Below are 20,314 nucleotides of genomic sequence, written 5' to 3'. Positions count from 1 at the left end.
AAGTTTGAATTTTGGTTGGTGGTTTGATGTTTAGGTTGGTTTTGATTTTAAGAAAAGTTTAGGTGGTTCCTCCAACCTGGGTTATATGTGTTACTATATACGTTATGGGCAGGCTTGGATTGTTGGGTATATAAGACTATTTCTATCCTAAATGGGCATTTATCAGTGGTGTGTGGTTTTTCATAAATTTCACATGTAAGAAAAGGGCTATGAATTCTTAGGGCATTTATTTTCTTTGTCAAACTAGCCAATTGTGATATGATAGATGTAAAAGTGTCAAGCTCATAAACACCAATAGACTTTTTATGTACCTTTCTTTATATACCCCATTGATAGTTGTTTGTTGCCATTTTCTCTATCAACTCATGTGGTTTTTCAGCGATGTTACTTATTATGGCTTCTCCAACAATCAAATCAAGTGTAGTTCTCATGGATGGTATCAATCTATTGTAGAAAATTTGAATTTGCAACCATTGTGGGAAACCATAATATGGACATTTTCTCAACAATTCTTTGAATCTCTCCCATGCATCATATAGATTCTCACCATCAAATTGCATAAATATTGTGATTTCGTTCCTCATCATAACTATATTGGTAGGTGAAAAAAATTTTACGAAGAACTTTTATACCAAATCATCCTCAAGTGATTAAACTAGAAGGAAAAAAAGAAAATCAACTCTTTACTTTATCTTTGAAAGAAAAAGGAACAAGTCTTAGTTTAATTGTATCATAAAAAACACCATTATATTTAAACATATCACATAATAAAAGAAAGTTAGATAAATGGAGATTAGGATCATCGCTTGTTAAGCCTCCAAATTATAAAGAAGTTTGGACCATTTGAATAATTGAAGGCTTTGTTTCAAAATTATTTGCTTGGATCACTAGCCTTCTTATGGATGGTTGAAATCCATCAGCATTAGGAATCACATAGTCCTTTAATGTTCTATGACCTTTATTGTTTGCATTTGCCACTTGGATTGGTGTTGTTAGTGTTGTTTGCTCTCTTTTTAAACACCCAAAGGTTCTTTTAATTTTTTTGTCAAATGGAGCTAGGTCAACACTTCTAGATCTATATAAATAAAAAAAAATCAAAATAGTTTTAAACAAATAAAAGAAAAAGTGTTTAGATTACAAAGGAGTAGAAAATCTTTATTGATATTGATTTGAACATTGATATAATCCTCGAAAATAGCTCCAAAAACTTGATTGCTACCTTTTGTAATGCTTGTAAATGCACAGATCATAATCAAGCAATAGTAGTGAGTGAGTAGAGTATCATCCTCAAGGATTATATAATTGAATTGTCGGGTGAAATCAAGTACCAAAGGTGATCAACTACAAGCTTTATATCTAAACTAATGAAAAGATTGATTGTGATTACAAAGAAAAGTAAATCAAGAAAGTAATGTAGAAAGCAATGTGTAGGCCAAGATCTCAATATCCAACTATCACTTGAAATTTTTGGATATGGTCGAATATACAAAAGAACTAAAGTAGAAGAATCAAAAACTTAGAGAGAATAGAAATATTGAAGTTGAAAGCTATAAAAGCATAAAACAAAGAATTGAATGAATCTTGCATGAAAATTGAATACTTGTAAGAAAGAAAGATTATAAAGATTGCTTGAATGTAAATCAAATTCTTTAGATAGGAAAAGAATGATTGTTGAAACTAAAAGAACATAAAAAAAAACTATGTAACTAAAAACAATGTATGAAAGCTTGAAAGAAAATAGATCTTGAAAACAAAAAAATGCTTTGAACTAAGAAAAGAATTTAGAAAACATTTCAATTATGACTAATTTGTCACCTTAGCCAAACTATAAAGAAACTACAAAGAAAAAACTAATAGGACTAAAATGAAGAACTAGGGAAGAAAATAATGGAATGAGATGATATGTGTTTTTACAATGGAAAGCCTCTTTATTTATAGATGGGGATTCAACTATTGGGGAAGATTTGGATTACTAAGTCTTTTTCCTATCTAAACTCTAAGAGATAATTTTACTTGATCTTCAAGAGAGTTGGCTGAACATAAGAGTCTTGCATTTTGGAGAGCCCTTTCCAAATAGGTCATCTTGGGATTGATCTTAGACGTCTATGTATTCTTGCATGCTTGATCTTGCATTCATTAAAAGTGATTCGATAAAACATGGTTTATCAAGACCATGTAGTTGCATTTGATTACTCTTGTGATAAGTTTCCAAGAATCCTTTTTTTTATCTAAATTTCTTTAACCTTTACCCTTGTGTAGTATTTAACTTGCACAAAAACTTTTTCAAGATTGATTAAAGAGTCATTGTCTTGTAAAATCTCTCTTGGTTGAATACAATAAAGAGTTCTTTTTCAAGTGCATGTAAGAGTTCTTTTGTAAATAGGATAACTGAACATATGTAAGAGTTTTAGTTCAATTAGGATTCTTTAATCCCAGTGAAATTAGGAAACCAAATACAAATGGGATTCGGCTATTCTTCTTCTAATATGGCTGAACAAGATAATGATTAGGCTTTTCCTAATCTTGCATGGATCTTTCATGAAATACATATCCCAAGTACATAAAACCTAAAGATCAAGAAAACACACATCAAAGGCACCAAATTCACTCAAATTTCAAAATTTTTCAACTATAAGGGACTTGTAAAACATTATATATTTTACTGCTATGAAGGTGATAGGCAAAAAATGAAGAAAAAGGATGTCTAAGCTATTACTTATGATGGACAATTGGTTGGAGGCTTCACCACATGTCACTTTTATCAGATTTACTAATCTAATTATTTAGCCATAAATAACATCTCTCAAAGTCCTTATCTTTATTAACCAGCCCAACAATTATGCTTTCAAGCAAATCACTACTCTTAATTAATTGCCATTGTTTATGTCTCTTAGTTTGTTACCCAACTAGTGAGTAACCAAAGAGGACCAACAAACAATCCAAAAAAAAATTCCAATTCCAATTCTTGATATTTTTCCTTTACTAGTAAAACACTAGTATATCTCTTTTGTACCTTGGAAGACAACTCAAAATTTGCCTACAAGGAGTTATCATCCAAATGATAAATGTGATTATCACATAAAGGCAATTGGGCATTCAATTAAAAAATATAGGTAGTTTTAAAAAAAGATTAAAGATCTCATCAATGGTGGCACCTTGACCAAAGAGCAATGGAACAATGAAAATCTGCTTTGATGTAGATTAGATTTCCTTTATGAAATGTTATTCCAAAATTTTGAAGTTTGCATTTTGATTGATAGTAAATGTTTTGTTAGTGATTGAAAACAAATACTTACATAATTTGTTTTTCAAATCCATTTTAAAAGTCATTTTTTTTTTAAATCAATAAAACAATCTTAATGGAATTAGTGATTACTGTCAATAACAAAAGTCTCCATCTATTTCACAAATCATTTCATGTAATAATTTAGTTGACAACCATATCACTCAAAAACTTAAATCCTTAAAGGGCATATGTTTTGGAATTTCATAAACCTTATCTCAATTTAGCCAAAATGATTTCAAGAGTAATGATTTTCTTTAGACAATGAGCAATGAAAATACTGTTTAATTTGCAAAATCTTTTTTATAAGCCAGTACATTAAGCACTCTTTAAAAGATTTTGGATTTTGGTAATTTGATATATGTCAAGGCTATGCTAGAGCTTCAAGCACATTACCATCCAAATTCATCCACAAATCTTAAATTCTTTAATTGCTTTACCAAAGTTACACTTAGCTTATGTCTTAAGGCAAATTTACTAGAAAAGCAAAATTACCTAATGTTTCATTATCTTTTTATACAACATGTTAGCTTGTGAAATGTCATTTTCTTTCTTCATTGAATGTAGATTATATGAACAGCCTAATTGGACTATGAAAAAAATCATTGTCTTGTTTGATCTTCATCTTATAGGTTAGAAGAGAACCAACGAGTTCATCTAATGAGTTCATCAAATGAGAGTGTATGAGGATCTTTTAGCTCTTCAATGGTCGTCTCTTTTACCTTTTAACTCTTTAGAGACTATTCAAAAATTTTTTCTCCATCTCCATATTGGAATTTATCTTTCCAAGAGCTTTCAATCCATTAATGATTTCGATGAAGTAATTTGACATTTCACCAATGGTCTCTTTCAGTTTCATCTTCCAAAGTTTATAATCATCAATAAGCATGCCAATCTTGATTTTTTTCACTTGATTTATACCTTCACAAGTGATGGTCAATTTGTCCTAAATTTCTTTTACATTGTTAAATAAGGAGACTCTATTGTATTCACTAGGGCCCAATGCATAAAAAAATATGCATTGCCTTAGCATTAAGTTGAGCTATTTTGAAATCATTTACATCCCATTCACTTTTGTTTTGGATGATTTCTCTATATTTTACCTTTTTCTTTGGGATGAGAGGACCATTTACAATTACTCTCCATACTTCATAGTCATTGGCTTGAATGAATAGTTTCATCCTAGTCTTCTAATATGAATAGTTATCACCAACAAAAAGAAAAGGTCTCACAATATAATGACTTTCATTGCCAAGGGATGTGGCAACCATTTCAATTGTCATGAGACACACCTCTTATTAACCTTCATTTTAATAAAAGCTTGTTGATTATTTCTCTTTACTCATCATAACATCATTTTGAGCCATTTGGATCACTCATTGGTTGTTAGACCTGCAAAATAGAGTACTAGCTCTAATACTAATTATTATCTCAAAGTATTGAATAAACCAAAAGGTAGTGAATTGATTAGTTAGAAATTTTGATAATTTGGTTACCAAATTAAACAATGACTATGTGTATTTCTAAGTAAATAAAAATAATATATATGCACAGCAAAATAGCTTGAAATATAAAGGAGTAGAGTTAAAGAATCAAACATTGAAAAATTATAAAAGTTCGATCCTTCCACAAAGCACCTACATCCTCTCCCTTAGCCTCACTTATCAAGGAGTTCAATCCATTATTTAAATGTTGAATGTTACAACCAGCCCTTTCAAAGCTTGATATAACCAACAAATAAAACTTTCAAAGGTTACACTCCTCATAAAGCTTATAATCTTAAGACTTAGGACAAGTGTTTTGCAAACTTAAGAACCTCTATAAGGTTTGGTATTTGCTAATTTGAAGTACAAATAAAAAATATGGACACTAACAAGAGGATTTGAATACAAGATATTATGCTCTTTTACACTTCAATTTTGCTCTTTAACGCTTAAAGAAGATGAAAGATGGATAGCAATAAATTCTTTTGGGTCTTAATGGCTTATAATCTAGTGGAAGAACTCTTTTTATATGTAGAAATGAGAAGAGAGTTGTTGCCTTAATTAAATGCTTTGAATGCTCTATAGAAAATAGGAAAATATGACCGTTTGAAGCTGTCAAGGCCAAACCAATAGATTAATTTTGGAGGAAATCGATTGGTTTTGGACTTTTAAGCCAAAATGTGTTTCTGCAAAAAAAAAAAAAGAACCAATCCATCCCTTTTAGGAAGGATCAATCCATTTTACAAGTTTTGAAATCGAGATGTTTTCTATATAAAAAATAGATCGATCCATTTTCAGAGGGATCGATTCATTTTTGCCTTTCTTAAATTCGAGGCCATTCTGTATAAAAAAAAATCAATCCATTCATCCATTTTAGGTTTTAATCAAAGCTTATTGTTTTTATAAATTGGAGATCAATCCTATCTATAAGAGTATCGATCTTTCTTTCCCAAATTTGTATAAAATATGTTTTTAATGAGGAAAGAAACTTGTTTTTGGTCTCAAATCATTTTTCATTTGAGAAAATTACTAGTAAAATTTTTTTTTGAGTTCAAAGTAATTTATTTTAAGGTTCAGTAATATTCTTTTGTTATTTCAAAATAGTTATCAATTCAAAGCTAATAAGGATTAATTCTTCTTTCCTAATATTGTATAAAACATGTCTTTAATGCAGAAATTTTTTGCTTTGGTCTCTAAGTTATTTTCATTAGAAAAACTATTGGCAAAATTTTTTTTTTTGAATTCAAAGTAATTTTTTCTAAGTTTTAGCTATGGTGTTTTGTCATTTTAAAACAAATATCAATTTAAGGCCAACACATAGCATAAATACTTTTACATTGTATTATTAAAAAAATTTTTACTTGAAATTCAATAGTTTTAAATATTAAAAAATGTATATTTAATAAAAAATATTACAATGAGATATTATCTCATATAATTACATCTATGATATAATCAACTTTAAATTTTTAAATTAAATTGAGATTCGCTTGATTATTGGTTTTATTATTTTTATCTTACTATGCAAAATATATCTTTAGATATAAAGAGTAAAAAATATTTTTTGAAAAATAAGAAATAAAAATTAATATCTATAGATAATAAAAGGTATGACTTTACTTTTGTAAACATTTATATTTAAATATAAAATACCTCCCATTTCACATTTTAATCGTTGACACTTAATAACATATGATTATATTTATACCCAAATATAAAGTTTTTTTTTAACTTTTTTTTAGAAACCTAATTATTATTATTATTATTATTATTATTATTATTATTATTATTATTATTATAACAATGGATGAAAATTTATTTGTTTGATCCTTCATTTTATATTTTTATTACATTTTAGTGAGATCAATGTTAGTTCAAAGACTTGGAATAAACCAAGAGAGGGGGTGAATTAGTTTTAATAAAATTTTCAAAGATAATATTCAATAACCACAAATTATCAAAATAGATAAGCACAATAGATGAATATAAACAATAGATAGGGTTAGAGAATTTAACACCAAGATTTATAGAGGTTTGGTCATTTCTTAGACACCTACGTCCTCTCCCTTAGCCTTTCTTACTAAGGAGTTCAATCCACTATTTGATGAAGATTATAACTAAGCTTTCACAAAGCTTTTCAACTCAACAACATACACTCTTAAGGGTTATCCTCCCCCTTAAGCTTACACACTCACAATACAAAAAATTCAGAAGTGTTTGGCAAACTTTAAGAACCTCACAAATGTTTTCTAAGTTGAAGTACACAAATGTATAGATAAGAAAGTAGAGAAAAACTTATATGAATTCTGCATTTTTTCTCTTTTTACAGCTTTGAATGCTTGAGTAGATTGGTAGATGAATAGCAATAAGTTTCTTTAGCTCTTGTTGCTCTTGGTCTACAGTGGAATGCTTGATTTATAGTTAGGAAGAAGTTGAGAGCCGTTGGATTGCATTTAATGCTTCAAACATGCAGAAATTTTAGACAGAAAATAGCCGTTAAGAGTTTCAGGCCTTCTGGGGATCGATCCCCTCCCTTAAGGGATCGATTGTTTCATGTTTGAGAAAGCTCGATTTTATGCCTATTTTGCCTTACCCGATCGATCTCTTGCTTGAGAGGATCGATCTCTTGCTTGAGAGGATCGATCTATTCTTTTAGGTGATCGATCTCCTCTGTGGGGGGATCGATCCCTTTTCTTGGTCTTCACACTTGAGGGATATTCTGTTTGAACAACCGATCGATCCCTTTAAGAGGGGATTGATCCCTTGCCTTAAGTGATCGATCCTCTATGTGAGGTGATCGATCTTTTTTCTAAAAAATTGTACAAAAAAAACATTTTATATGAAAAAGTGATTGATCCCTTAAATGAGGGGATCGATCTGTTCTATTAACCAATTGATCCCTACAGGGAGGGGATAGATCGATTTTTGCCAAATCTCAAGAGCTTCCGGTTCTGGTTGAAAACAGGATCGATCCTTTTGCTAGAGGATCGATATGGTAATGGAGGGGATCGATCCCTTCTATCAAAACCTGCATAAATCATGTTTTGTTTCGAGAATTTGAGTTGTTTTGGTTCTCAAATGAATTTTGGCCAAATAAAAGGGTGGAAAAATGTTCAATTTAAGCTTAGATAAGATTGAAACAAGTTTGGTAAATTTTTATTTTGTCAAATCAAAACTCTTAATCAATTTAAGGCCAACAATCTCCTCCTTTTTGATATGACAAAACTAAATGAAAAATTTGCATGAAAAACATTTTTCCTTTTGAAAAGAAACTCCTCTTGAACTTATGAAAGGCAAACTCCCCTTGAATTTAGGCATAAGATTTAAGACAACTAGACAAGAGTAATATCACCATAACCATCAATATATCCATCAATATCAAAGCATCATTATCAATATCAAAACATCATCAGATTTTCATACATCATTAAATTTTCTTACTAATGTTTTTTCCCTTTTTTGTCATAGCAAAAATACTAAATGAAACAAATCAAAATGAAGGAATAAGTAATTTAAGGCCACCCAAGGTCACTTCAAACATGAAACTACACACCAATGCCATAAACCACAAAGTCACAAGCCATAAGAGAATAAAAGATAGGTTGCATTAATATAAAGATCAAAGTCTACAAGCCATAATGCAAAGTTATATTTACAAAAAAAAAAATGTGAGAAAACATAAGAGATGGCAGTAAGAAGGTTTCAGTAAGGTGGAGGTAGAGAATGAAGAGATGAAGGTAGAGGAGGAGAGTAATGCAAAGACTGTCCCATGTGCTGAGGAGTAAACCTCATATGCTTAATATCAGCTCGAAGATACTGGACTTGTGCCACAAGATCATTTTGAGTTTTTTTATGGACTCTAATCTAATGCTCATAGTGCCAACCACTTAGTACAGGTTGTTCATTTGAAGTAAAAACATCTCTAGGGTACCTTGAGTGTCAAAAGGTGTGCTAGGGGGTTCTCCTTGAAGTGCAGGCATGTTTACAGGGTCTTACTCCTCGTCTTCTTTTTGTGCAACACCAATATCTCCCTTTTTAACCTATTGGCCATCTGAAGTTTCAACATACCCCATACTATGCAATGTGGGAGGCCCAAGAATACTAAATGGGTCATTGACGCGTATCTCCCTGTCGCCTCTAATGTTTACTTCCAAATGTCTTAAAAGATTGCTTATCGCATACCCATATACCAGAGTAACATCTCTATTCTGAACAATCCTCATCATGTCACTAAAAATGAAATGCACCAAATTTGGTTTCTGTTCATGCTTGATCTTGTACATTTACCAATAATCTTATTTCTTAATGGTAGAGTATTAGGTCTCAAAAAGGGCTAACACATGGGTTACAATAAGGTGTAACAATCGATCATGCATGGGTAACCTAGAGGCTTGTGTGGGAGTAACCTATAAATTAGGATTCTGAAAGATATCTTGAGCAAGTTACACCATATCACAAATCCCTTTCATCAGCTAACATAAAGGCCTCAGCTAGCACTTATTTTGTAACTAAGATTTCTTTTCCCATTACATATGTTCTGAACCTATCAAGATAATGCCTATTTGTTCCTTCAATTTGAACACAGCTGGCATTACTATAGAATACTCTTACTAGATTCTCAAATAAGCGACTCTCTATACACAAGTAAGGCATCTATCCAAAAGACTCAAAAGTATACAAATAGGGAAACTCTATGGATTAAAAGAAGTTTAGAGAGATTACCCTTCCAGGTTTTACTTCTCGGTGAGTAAAGTGTGTCTCATACTACTCTTTGGCATCGGGATTGTTAAAATTCTGGTTGAAAGAAGGCTTCATGGTGGAGCTTGAGGCATTTCTTAGAAGGTTTCATTGTCCAGTCATGACTTTGGTTTTAGATGCCATGAGAGATTGTGGTTAGTGAGTTTACAAGAGAACTTTGTAAGAGAATGAGTCAATTTTTAGTGGAAATATCTAGGGTGTAGAGAGAATGAGTTGGAGAAGAAGATGAATAGGAGAGCAAAGATGAAAGGGTCGATCAAACAGGTGAGGACCCGAATTTATCACGCCTAAAATTCATGAATCGATCGATCAAGTGAAGTAAGGGATCAATCGATTTTGGGCTTTTGCATGGAACCAATCGATTGGGTTTGAAAGGGATTGATTGGTTTTGTACCTTTCCAAGTCATTTTGGCTACTGGTTGAATACCCGATCGATCTTGTCAAACAGGGGATCAATCGATTCTTCCTGGGTTTAACGAAATTGGCTACTACCTTTACACCTGATCAATCCTGTCCAAAGGGGATCGATTGGTTTTTATTGTAGCATGTTGAAAACCATGCAATATGATCATTCAAACAAGCATTTTACAATCATGCATAAACCAAAAAAAGAAAATTTAAAAAAACATATATTTAATCAATGAAAAGTGCACCATACATCATAACATCAAGAATTTCACTTCAAGAAGCATTCATCATGCCAAGTTCACCTCTAATTACATAAAATCTATCCTTATCAATAGGTTTTATGAAGATATCAGCTAGTTGATGCAAGATGTCAACATATTCAAGTACAATGTCACCCTTTTAAACATGATCTCTAATAAAATGACACCTAATTTCAATATGTTTGGTTCTAGAGTGTTCAATATGTTTGGTTCTAGAGTGTTGAATTGGATTTTTAGTGAGGTTGATGGCATTAGTATTGTCACATTTAATGGCAATATGATCCATGGTTATTCCAAAATCCTTTAATTGTTACTTAATCCACAAAACCTGGGTACAACAACTTCCAGCTGCTATATATTCAGCTTCGATTGTAGATTGAGCAACACTATTTTGTTTCTTGAAAAACCATGATATGAGCATATTTTCAAATAATTGACAAGTATCAGAATTACTTTTTCTATCAATTTTGCATCCACCAAAATTCGCATCGGAATAGGCATGTAAAGCAAAGAAAATAGCCTTTTGGATATCATAATCCTAAATTTGGGGTGTCCTTAAGGTATCTAAAAATCTTTTGACAACAGACAAATATGTTTCTCTAGGAGATGATTGAAATCTAGCACATAGACATACACTAAACATAATATCAGGTCTACTAGCAGTAAGATATAGCAATGAATCAATCATAAACCTATATAGTTTAGAGTCAACACATTTACCTCATTCATCCTTGTCAAGCTTTGTTAAGGTGCTCATTGGTGTCAAACAAGGCTTTGATTCTCTCAATTCAAACCTTATGAGTAAATTTTTGATCTATTTAGCTTGATTTATGAAGGTGCCATCTTTTGTTTGCTTTACTTGTAGTCCCAAAAAAAATGTGAGTTCTCCCATCATGCTCATTTCAAATTCACTTTGCATAATCTTAGCAAATTCTTGACAAAAAATTTCATTAGTAGCATCAAATATAATATCATCAACATAAATTTACACTATAAGAATGTCTTTACCTTTTGTTTTAATAAAAAGTGCAGTGTCAACCTTCCCTCTATTAAAACCATTTTCAATCAAAAAAATTGACAATCTTTCATACCAAGCTCTAGGAGCTTGCTTTAAACCATATAATGCTTTTGTCAATTTATAAACATGATTTGGAAATTTGAATTTTCAAAACTGGGAGGTTGCTCTACATACACTTTTTCATTTATAAAACCATTAAAAAATGCACTCTTGACATCCATTTGAAAAAGCTTAAAATTTTTAAAACATGTAAATGCAAGCAACATCTTTATGGCTTCTAACCTTGCTACCGGGGCATAGGTTTCATCATAATCTATTCCTTCCTCTTGCCTATACCCTTGAGCTACCAATCTAGCTTTGTTTCTAATGATATTTCCATTTTCATCCATTTTATTCCTAAAGACCCATTTGGTGCCTATGGTAGAATGATCACTAGGCCTAGGTACAAGATTCCATACATGGTTTCTTTCAAATTGGTTCAATTCCTCTTGCATGGCCAAAATCCAATGATCATCTCCTAATACTTCATCGATATTTTTTAGTTCAATATGGGATAAGAAAGCAACATAATTACATATATTAAAAGAAGATCTAGTTTTTACCCCTTAAGTTAGATTACCAATGATTTCACTATCTTTGACATACCTTCTTTCTCTAAGATGATTTAGCTTTTTTTCTATGTGTTATGGCTTCTCTAAAAACTCATCTTCTTCCTTTTGATTTTTTTTCTCAATGTCATGAGGTGTATTATTGATCCATTCTTGAAGTATATATACATCATCATCATCAAGAAGCACATTTCTCAGAAGTGGGTGAAATTCATCAAAAACAACATGTATAGACTCTTCCACCACTAATGTTCTTTTATTGAAAGCTCTATAAGCTTTTGAACTAAAAAAATATCCTAGAAAAATTTTTTCATCACTTTTTGCATTAAACTTTTCAAGATCATCTTTTGCATTGTTCAAAATAAAACATTTGCAACAAAAAGGATGAAAATAGCTTATGTTAGGCTTTTTTCCTTTAAAAAGTTCATAGGGGGTTTTCTTCAAAATTGGCCTAATCATAGCTCTTTTTATAATATAGCAATAAGTATTTATGGCTTCTATCCAAAAATATCTAGGTAGATTATTTTCACAAAGTATGGTTCTAGCCATTTCTTCTAAAGTTCTATTTCTCCCTTCTACTACCCTATTTTGTTGAGGGGTTCTAAGAGTAGAAAAATTGTGGCTAATACCATTTTCACTACAAAATATATTAAAGCCTAGATTTTCAAATTCCTTTCCATGATTACTTCTAATACTAGTAATTGAATAACCTTTTTCCAAAGCCTCATTCTTTGAATGTAAAAAAAGAACCCATATGAATCTAGTAAATCATCAACAATAACAAACCCATATTGTTTCCACCAAGACTCATTGTTCTAGTAGGGCCAAAAAGATCAATATGCAATAGTTGAAGAGGTCTAGTAGTTGAAATGCAGTTCTTAGGTTTGAAAAAAATTCTTCTATGTTTTCTTTGAGCACATGCATCACAAACCTTGTCATTTTCATATTTCAACTTTAGCAGACCAACGACCAAATTATTTTGAGAAAATTTTGAAATTACATGCATACTTGCATGTCCAAGCCTTCTATGCCAAATCCAACTCTTATTTTCTTTTTGAGCCATAAAACAAACATTTTTAGAGGATAGGTCATCTAGATGCACTATATAAATGTTTCCTTGATGGTGTCCAACAAAAATAAGCTTGTTAGTTTTTATATCAATTACTTGACAGCACATGGATTCAAACACAACCCTAAATCCTTTATCACATAATTGACTAATGCTAAGTAAATTATGCTTGAGACTTTTCACAAGTAAAACATTTTCAATAGAAGTAGATGGATTGTTACCAATGGAGCCAATCCTTTCAATTTGACCCTTTGAGTTGTCACCAAATGTAACATCTCATCTACTTTTCACTTTCAAGTCTTTAAAGAGAGTTTTATCTTCGGTCATGTGTTTTGAGCATCTACTATCAAGGTACATTGATTGTTCTTGCTAGAATTTGCTTTGTAGCAATGCTCATCCACTTACAAAAACATAATTAAATTTTTATTTTGGGTACCTAAATTTTTTTGGGTCCTTGAGAGTTAGTACTAACAATTTTTGTGCCTTTTGGAATCTACTTCATTGTAGTAACCTCATTTTGAGATGTGCTAACTCCTTTTGGAATTCACACTCTTCTAATGAGCTTACCTCAATAAGTGACTTTCTTAAAGGAACAATATTGTATGAAATAACCCAATTTATAACAATGTGCACACATGCTAGATGAATCATTTGACTTAACAAGAAAATTATTCAAGTGAGTCTCTTTGTGTCACCATTATAACCTAGTTCATCTTTATCAAAGAAAGCTCTTTATGTTTCTAGCATGTCATTAAGCTTTTGATGACCCATATAAAATCTAGAAAATGAATTATACAGATTTTCATTTTTCTTAGTCAAGTCATTGACATTTACCTTCAAGAGTTTTACTTCATTTTCTAAGTCTTCTTTTGTTTTAGTCAATGACTCATTTTTTAGTTTTAATTTACTGATCATTTTCCTATGTTTCATGCTCATGTTCTCAAATTATATAACTAATTCATCATAGGCATCTTGTAGTTCATCAAATGAGTATGAATTTGAATCACATGGATTAGAGGTTACCTTGGGCTCATCAAGAGCCATGAGACATAGGTTGGCTACTTTCCTCTCATTTGATTCATCACTGGAGAAGTCACTATCACTCCATGTTGCTACCATAGCTTTCTTCTTTGGCTTAGTCATATTTTACTTTTTCCACAAAGGATAATTAATTTTAATGTGACCCGATTTGTTGTATTCATAATAAAAAATTTGATCCATTTCTCTTCTACTTGATTCCCCTTTAGTCATATCCCTTTGTGATCTCTTCCTACTTGAGAACTTATTCATTCTCATGAACTTCTTGAATCGACTTTGTAAACATGGCCATCTTTCATCTTCATCATCTTCCTCTTGAGTAAAATTTTTTTCATCTTCTTAAAAGGTAGATTTGAGAGCAATGCCACCTTTCTTGACTGGTTCTTGTCTCATTTTTATCTTCATTTCATAAGTGAGGAGAGAGCCCATTAGTTCATCCAAAAAAAGTGTATGAGGATCTTTAGACTCTTCAATGACTGTCACTTTGGCTTCTCAACTCTTTTGTAGACTATTGAGAATTTTTTTTACCATCTCCACATTTGAATATGTCTTCCCAAAAGCCTTTAAACCATTAATGATGTCAGTGAAACGGTTTGACATCTCACTAATGGTTTCATCAGGTTTCATTTTAAACAGCTCATAATTATGAGTAAGCATGCCTATTTTTGTCTCTTTCACTTGATTTGTACCTTCATAGGTGACAGCCAACTTATCCTAAATTTTTTTTACATTTTCACATAAGAAGACTCTATTATACTCACTTGGTCCCAATGCATAAAAGAGTATGTGCATTACTTTGGTATTAAGTTGAGCCATCTTCATGTCATTGACATCTTATTCACTTTCTAGCTTTATCACCTCCTTACCATCTACCATCTTCATTGGAATTTGAGGATCATTTACAATGATCTTTCAACTTTATAATCATTTGCTTGAATGAACAGCCTCATCCTAGTTTTTCAATAAGAATAGTTGTCACTAGCAAAGAGAGAGGGTCTAATAGTTGAATGTCCTTCACTTTCAAGAGATGTTGCAACTGTTTCATTTACCATGAGACACACCTTTTGTTGGTAGGTATAGTTGTTGTAGCTTGATGATGGTTTTTTCACATTGATTACCATATTTCTTTGAGCCATTTTCAGGATCACTTTAGACTGTTAAACCTATAAAAAGAGTATTGGCTCTGATACTAATTATTAGCTTAAAGACTTGGAATAAACCAAGAGAGGGGTGATTGGTTTTAATAAAATTTTCAAAGATAATATTCAATAACCATAAATTATCAAAATAGATAAGCACAATAGATGAATATAAATAAGAGATAGGATTAGAGAATTTAACACCAAAATTTATAGAGGTTCGATCATTTTTTAGGCACCTATGTCCTTTCCTTTAACCTCTTTTGCTAGGGAGTTCAATCCACTATTTGATGAAGATTACAACTAAGCTTTCACAAAGCTTTTCAACTCAATAACATACACTCTTAAGGGTTATCCTTCCCCTTAAGCTTACACGCTCATAATACAAAAAATTCAGAAGTGTTTGGCAAACTTTAAGAACCTTACAAAGGCTAGGTGTTTGCTAAGTTGAAGTACACAAATGTATAGATAAGAAAGTAGAGAAAAACTGATATGAATTTTGCATTTTTTCCCTTTTTACAACTTTGAATGCTTAAGCAAATTGATAGGTGAATAGCAATAAGCTTTTTTAGCTCTTGTTACTCTTGGTTTGCAATGGAATGTTTGATTTATAGTTAGGAAGAAGTTGAGAGCTGTTGGATTGCATTTAATGCTTCAACCCCACAAAAATTTCAAACAGAAAATAGTCGTTGAGAGTTTTAGGCCTTCAGGGGATCGATCCCTTCCCTTAGGGGATCGATTGGTTCATGTTTGAGAAAGCTTGATTTTATGCCTATTTTGTCTTACCCGATCGTTCCCTTGCTTGAGGGGATCGATCTGTTCTTTTAGGTGATTGATCTCTTATATGGGGTGATCGATCCCTTTTTTGGGTTTCCACACTTTGGGGACATTCTGTTTGAACAACTGATCGATCCCTTTAAGAGGAGATCGATCCCTTGCTTTAGGTGATCGATCCTCTATGTGAGGGGATCGATCCCTTTTCTAGAAAATTGCACGAGAAAAGCATTCTGTATGAAAAAGTGATCGATCCCTTAAATGAAAGGATCGATCCGTTCTACTAACTAATCTATCCCTACAGGGAGGGGATCGATCGATTTTTGCCAAATCTCGATAGCTTTCAGTTCTGGTTGAAAACAGGATCGATCCTTTTGCTAGGGGATCAATCTGGTAATGGAGGAGATCGATCTCTTCCCTGAGGGGATCGATCCCTTCTATCAAAACTTGCATAAATCATGTTTTATTTCGAGAATTTGAGTTGTTTTGGTTCTCAAATGAATTTTGATGAGATAGAAGGGTGGAAAAATGTTCAATTTAAGCTTAGACAAGATTAAAACAAGTTTGACAAATTTTTATTTTGTCAAATCAAAATTCTTAATCAATTCAAGGCCAATAATCAATACAAAAAAATACAAAAAATTTTGTACTTCTTACATGTGTAAATGTAGCTTTTTAAAAATTGAGTGATATTAATTAACCCTATAATTTAAATGTGACTACACCACTGCCTTCTCGCCTTTCTCTCTCTTATCTTTTTTTCTATTTCTTTTCTTCTTAATTTTTTATTTTCCTTTTTACTAATTATTTCTTTTCTTAGTTTCAAAAATAAAAATTCATAAAAGAATTATAAATAAAAATGGTATGGCATTTTTGGCCACATGGTGCATTTTATTGGTTTTTTTTTTTCTAAAATACATACTAAAACAATCCCAATACTTTGTAGAAGGTGAACATTTTCTACTAATTACTAGATGGCACAAGTCATTTAAAATTTTTTAATTATATTTAGTGATCAACTAAAATTTTAATGTGTTAATAAATTAATTGAAAATTTATCAAAGTCACTTGTTAAATAAAGATGAAACATGTGGTTTGTCTAATCAAAATTCAAGAAAACATATATCCAATCACTCAAAACTTTCCTGTGACTCATCAATTTTATCTTTAGATAAATTTAAATAATTTAAAGATAAAATCAAATTCTTGCTAATCAAATTTCTAAAATTAAATGGATTTTCCAACCAAATTTCATTCATGATTCATCTTTTTTATTTCTAATTAAATTATAAGAATTTAGAGATAAAATAAAAAAAGATTAAGTTCTTTTAATACTCTTTCACCTAGCATCACTAGACACTATAAATAAGGTGCTCATTAAGCCATTGACATAGAATATGGGAAAAGAAAACTTAAAGGTAATTTTCGGAAACAAGCTCAGTAAGACAATTGGGGAAAAAAGATTTAAAGAATTGAAGTCTTTAAAGCTTGTGCAAATCTAAGAAGGAAAACTTGAAAAATAAAGGAAGATTTGAAAAATAAAATCTCAACAAGCTCTATAGAGTTCCAATAAATAAATTCAAAAAGACAATTGGGTAATAAAAAGATCTAAAAAATTAAAATCTCCAATGCTCCCACAAGTCCAACTCAAAACATAGTCTAAGAAGGGAAATTTGAAAAACAATGCATTCAAGCAGGCAATTGGGAAATTAGGAGATCTAAAGAATAAAAGTCTTTAAGCTCTTACAAGTCTAAGATAAAAAATTTGAAAAACCAAGGCACTAGAGTTTTACCAAATAAATTTAAAAAAAAAAAAGAAAAATCAAAGTCTCAAAATCCAAAAATTTCAAAATTCCTTCAATTTTAGGATCAAATTTCAAGATCTTAAGTAAAACCCTAAATTTTTTGTACAAATTTGTTCAATTTAAAAACAAGTTGTCAAGTTTATACAAAAGAAAAGAATTAGAATTTTTTTATTTAATAATTTTAAAAATTTCACTTCACATTCCTGATATATTAAATTTGTTATTGACTCCATAATTTTATTATCTTATTTTTAGACACAAAATTTGTGTGTATATACTTTTTCAAAACTTTTAGATAAATTGTATTCTTTTACGAGAAATTAGCAAATACACTATTAATGTAATTTTTTAACTCTACAAATAGGGTTAATAGGATGGCACATATGTCTTTGGATATATTTTAAAAAATTTAAAAAATAATTAAAAAAAGAAGTGGGACATATTTTATTGTTTTAACCTATTTGTGGAATTAAAAAACTCCATTGGTAGTATATCAAATAATTTTTCTTTTTTTAGGTCATGTTTAGTACATAGGATAATGAATAGGATAGGATAATAATCATCTTATTTTACGTTTAGTCTGTATTTAAAGAAAGGGATAAGATTATAAAGAAGATTAATCATCGTTTTTGTAAAAAATAATTCAATATTTCCAAAGTGGAGAGAATTATTTTTAATCCATAGGATTGAATTTACATGTCTGACTATACCCTTAAAAATTACATCACTAATTTAAATTATATAAATTTTAAGGAAAGATAATTTTGACCAATAAATAAATTATCCTATCTTAATTTTTACACACATTAAACACAAGATAAGATGATATTATTTAATCTAATTTTATTTAAAATATCATTTTATCTTATCTTCTTATAATTTTGTATACCAAATACATCTTTAATGTACCCAATTAAACATATTTATTTAATTAGGTTCTTATTTGTACAAAAATTGCTAAAATCTATTATTTCCTACTACGTCAACATCTCCGTGGTTGTTATTTCTTGGCCACATCAACATCTACATGACATAAATAGATAAAATATGGTAATGTAGACTATAATTTTAAATGCTATGTGTGCTATTGCCATGTAAAAACTAACTTAGTATCAATTTTCATAATTTTGCCATGTGGACATGGATATGTTGAAATGGCAAAAATTATGAATATTTTTGGTCTTCATGCAAAATAAAGACTTGAATAATAATAATAATAATAATAATAATAATAATAATAATAATAATAATAATAATAATAATAATATAAAGGTTTAATTGGATATTATAAAAAGATAAAGGATTTATTTGAATTTTCTTTCAAAAAACTAGGAGTTTTTAAATTATTTGAACCACATTTATTATTAGGGATGTCAATGGGTAAAGCATAGGATAAGTAGAGCATTCCACATCCCTATCCTCATTCCTAGTTTTTTTATATTATACACATTTTCGTATCCATATCCAATGGGTATTTTAAATTTATCTTCATCTCTATCTCTGTTGATATTTAATAAGTATAGATAATTCACATAATCGTAATTTAACAAAATAAAAATAAAAAAATTTATTTTTTATTTTTATCTTGTACATTTAAATAATTTTTTATAAATATATATTTTAAATACAAATATATTAGTTCTAATAAATCTAAAATAAAATTTATATTATTAAATAAAAATTAATTTATTAAATAATATAAATATATTTATGGTATAGGTACGAGATGAGTGCTACATTATCCATCATCATACTGATACCAAATAAAAAATTTAAAACTATACTCATCCTTATCCCCATTTTTAAAATTTAATACTAATTCTCATTTCCATTAAAGTAAAAAAATTGAATTCTTTGTTGAGTTTAGATAAGATTAACATCTCTATTTACTATCGCATCAATCATTGATAAAAATGTTGGTCAAAAGTAAAAATTAATTAACGAAAAAAATTTTTAAGTGCTTAGTTGCCAAGGTTTTTTCAAGTATAAATTGACAGTTTCACTATAATTTATGTACAAAAGATTTAATCAACCTTTACTTATATTTATAAATAAAATACATTTTTATTTCATAAAAAAATAAAAATAAAAATAAAAAAATAAGTCGATTTTCAATTTGAATTTTCTTATTCTCTTGTATCTAAATTTTATTTTTAATTTTTATATTATTAATTCAAAATCAAAGTTAACATAATAAAACTCAAATAGAGCACTAAGATTTTTTCCTCAATGCTATATCTAACTCTAAGTACAAGTGTAATTAAGCATAACATTAGATAAATTATTTGTGAACGGGTTCGATTTTTGTTCGTTTATATTTATTTTATTAAATTTAAAAAACATTCATAAATAATATTTTATGATTCATTAATTAGATAACAAACATGACAATATTTATTCATATTCAGTTTATTTTGATGCAAACAATGAAACATTCCATGGATAATTCATAAATAGGTTCGATTTTTATTTAATTATATTTATTTATTAAACTTAATAAACGATTATAAAATAATATTTTATAATTTATTAATTAAATAAATAAATTATAAATATAATAAATTTCGTTCATGGTCAATTCTTTTATTTTCATTTAGATTTTTTTGTTTTGAATTTTTGATCTAAGACATAATTTGGATGGGTTAGTGAAAACTTAAACTGGGCATGGGC

General features: G+C 29.7%; 1 non-coding gene across 1 annotated transcript; it reads left to right on the top strand.

The window, feature by feature from the left end:
• Positions 1 to 480: 480 nt before the first annotated feature.
• On the top strand, positions 481 to 587 carry LOC149517597 (small nucleolar RNA R71). Its single transcript, XR_016344351.1, has one exon. It is a non-coding gene; the product is annotated as a small nucleolar RNA R71 (small nucleolar RNA).
• Positions 588 to 20,314: the final 19,727 nt, after the last annotated feature.

This window comes from Durio zibethinus, chromosome 8 (assembly GCF_047325235.1).
Source record: "Durio zibethinus cultivar Kanyao isolate XHJ-2024 chromosome 8, ASM4732523v1, whole genome shotgun sequence".
Lineage (NCBI taxonomy): Eukaryota > Viridiplantae > Streptophyta > Magnoliopsida > Malvales > Malvaceae > Durio > Durio zibethinus.
This window is presented reverse-complemented; position numbering and strand designations above follow the sequence as displayed.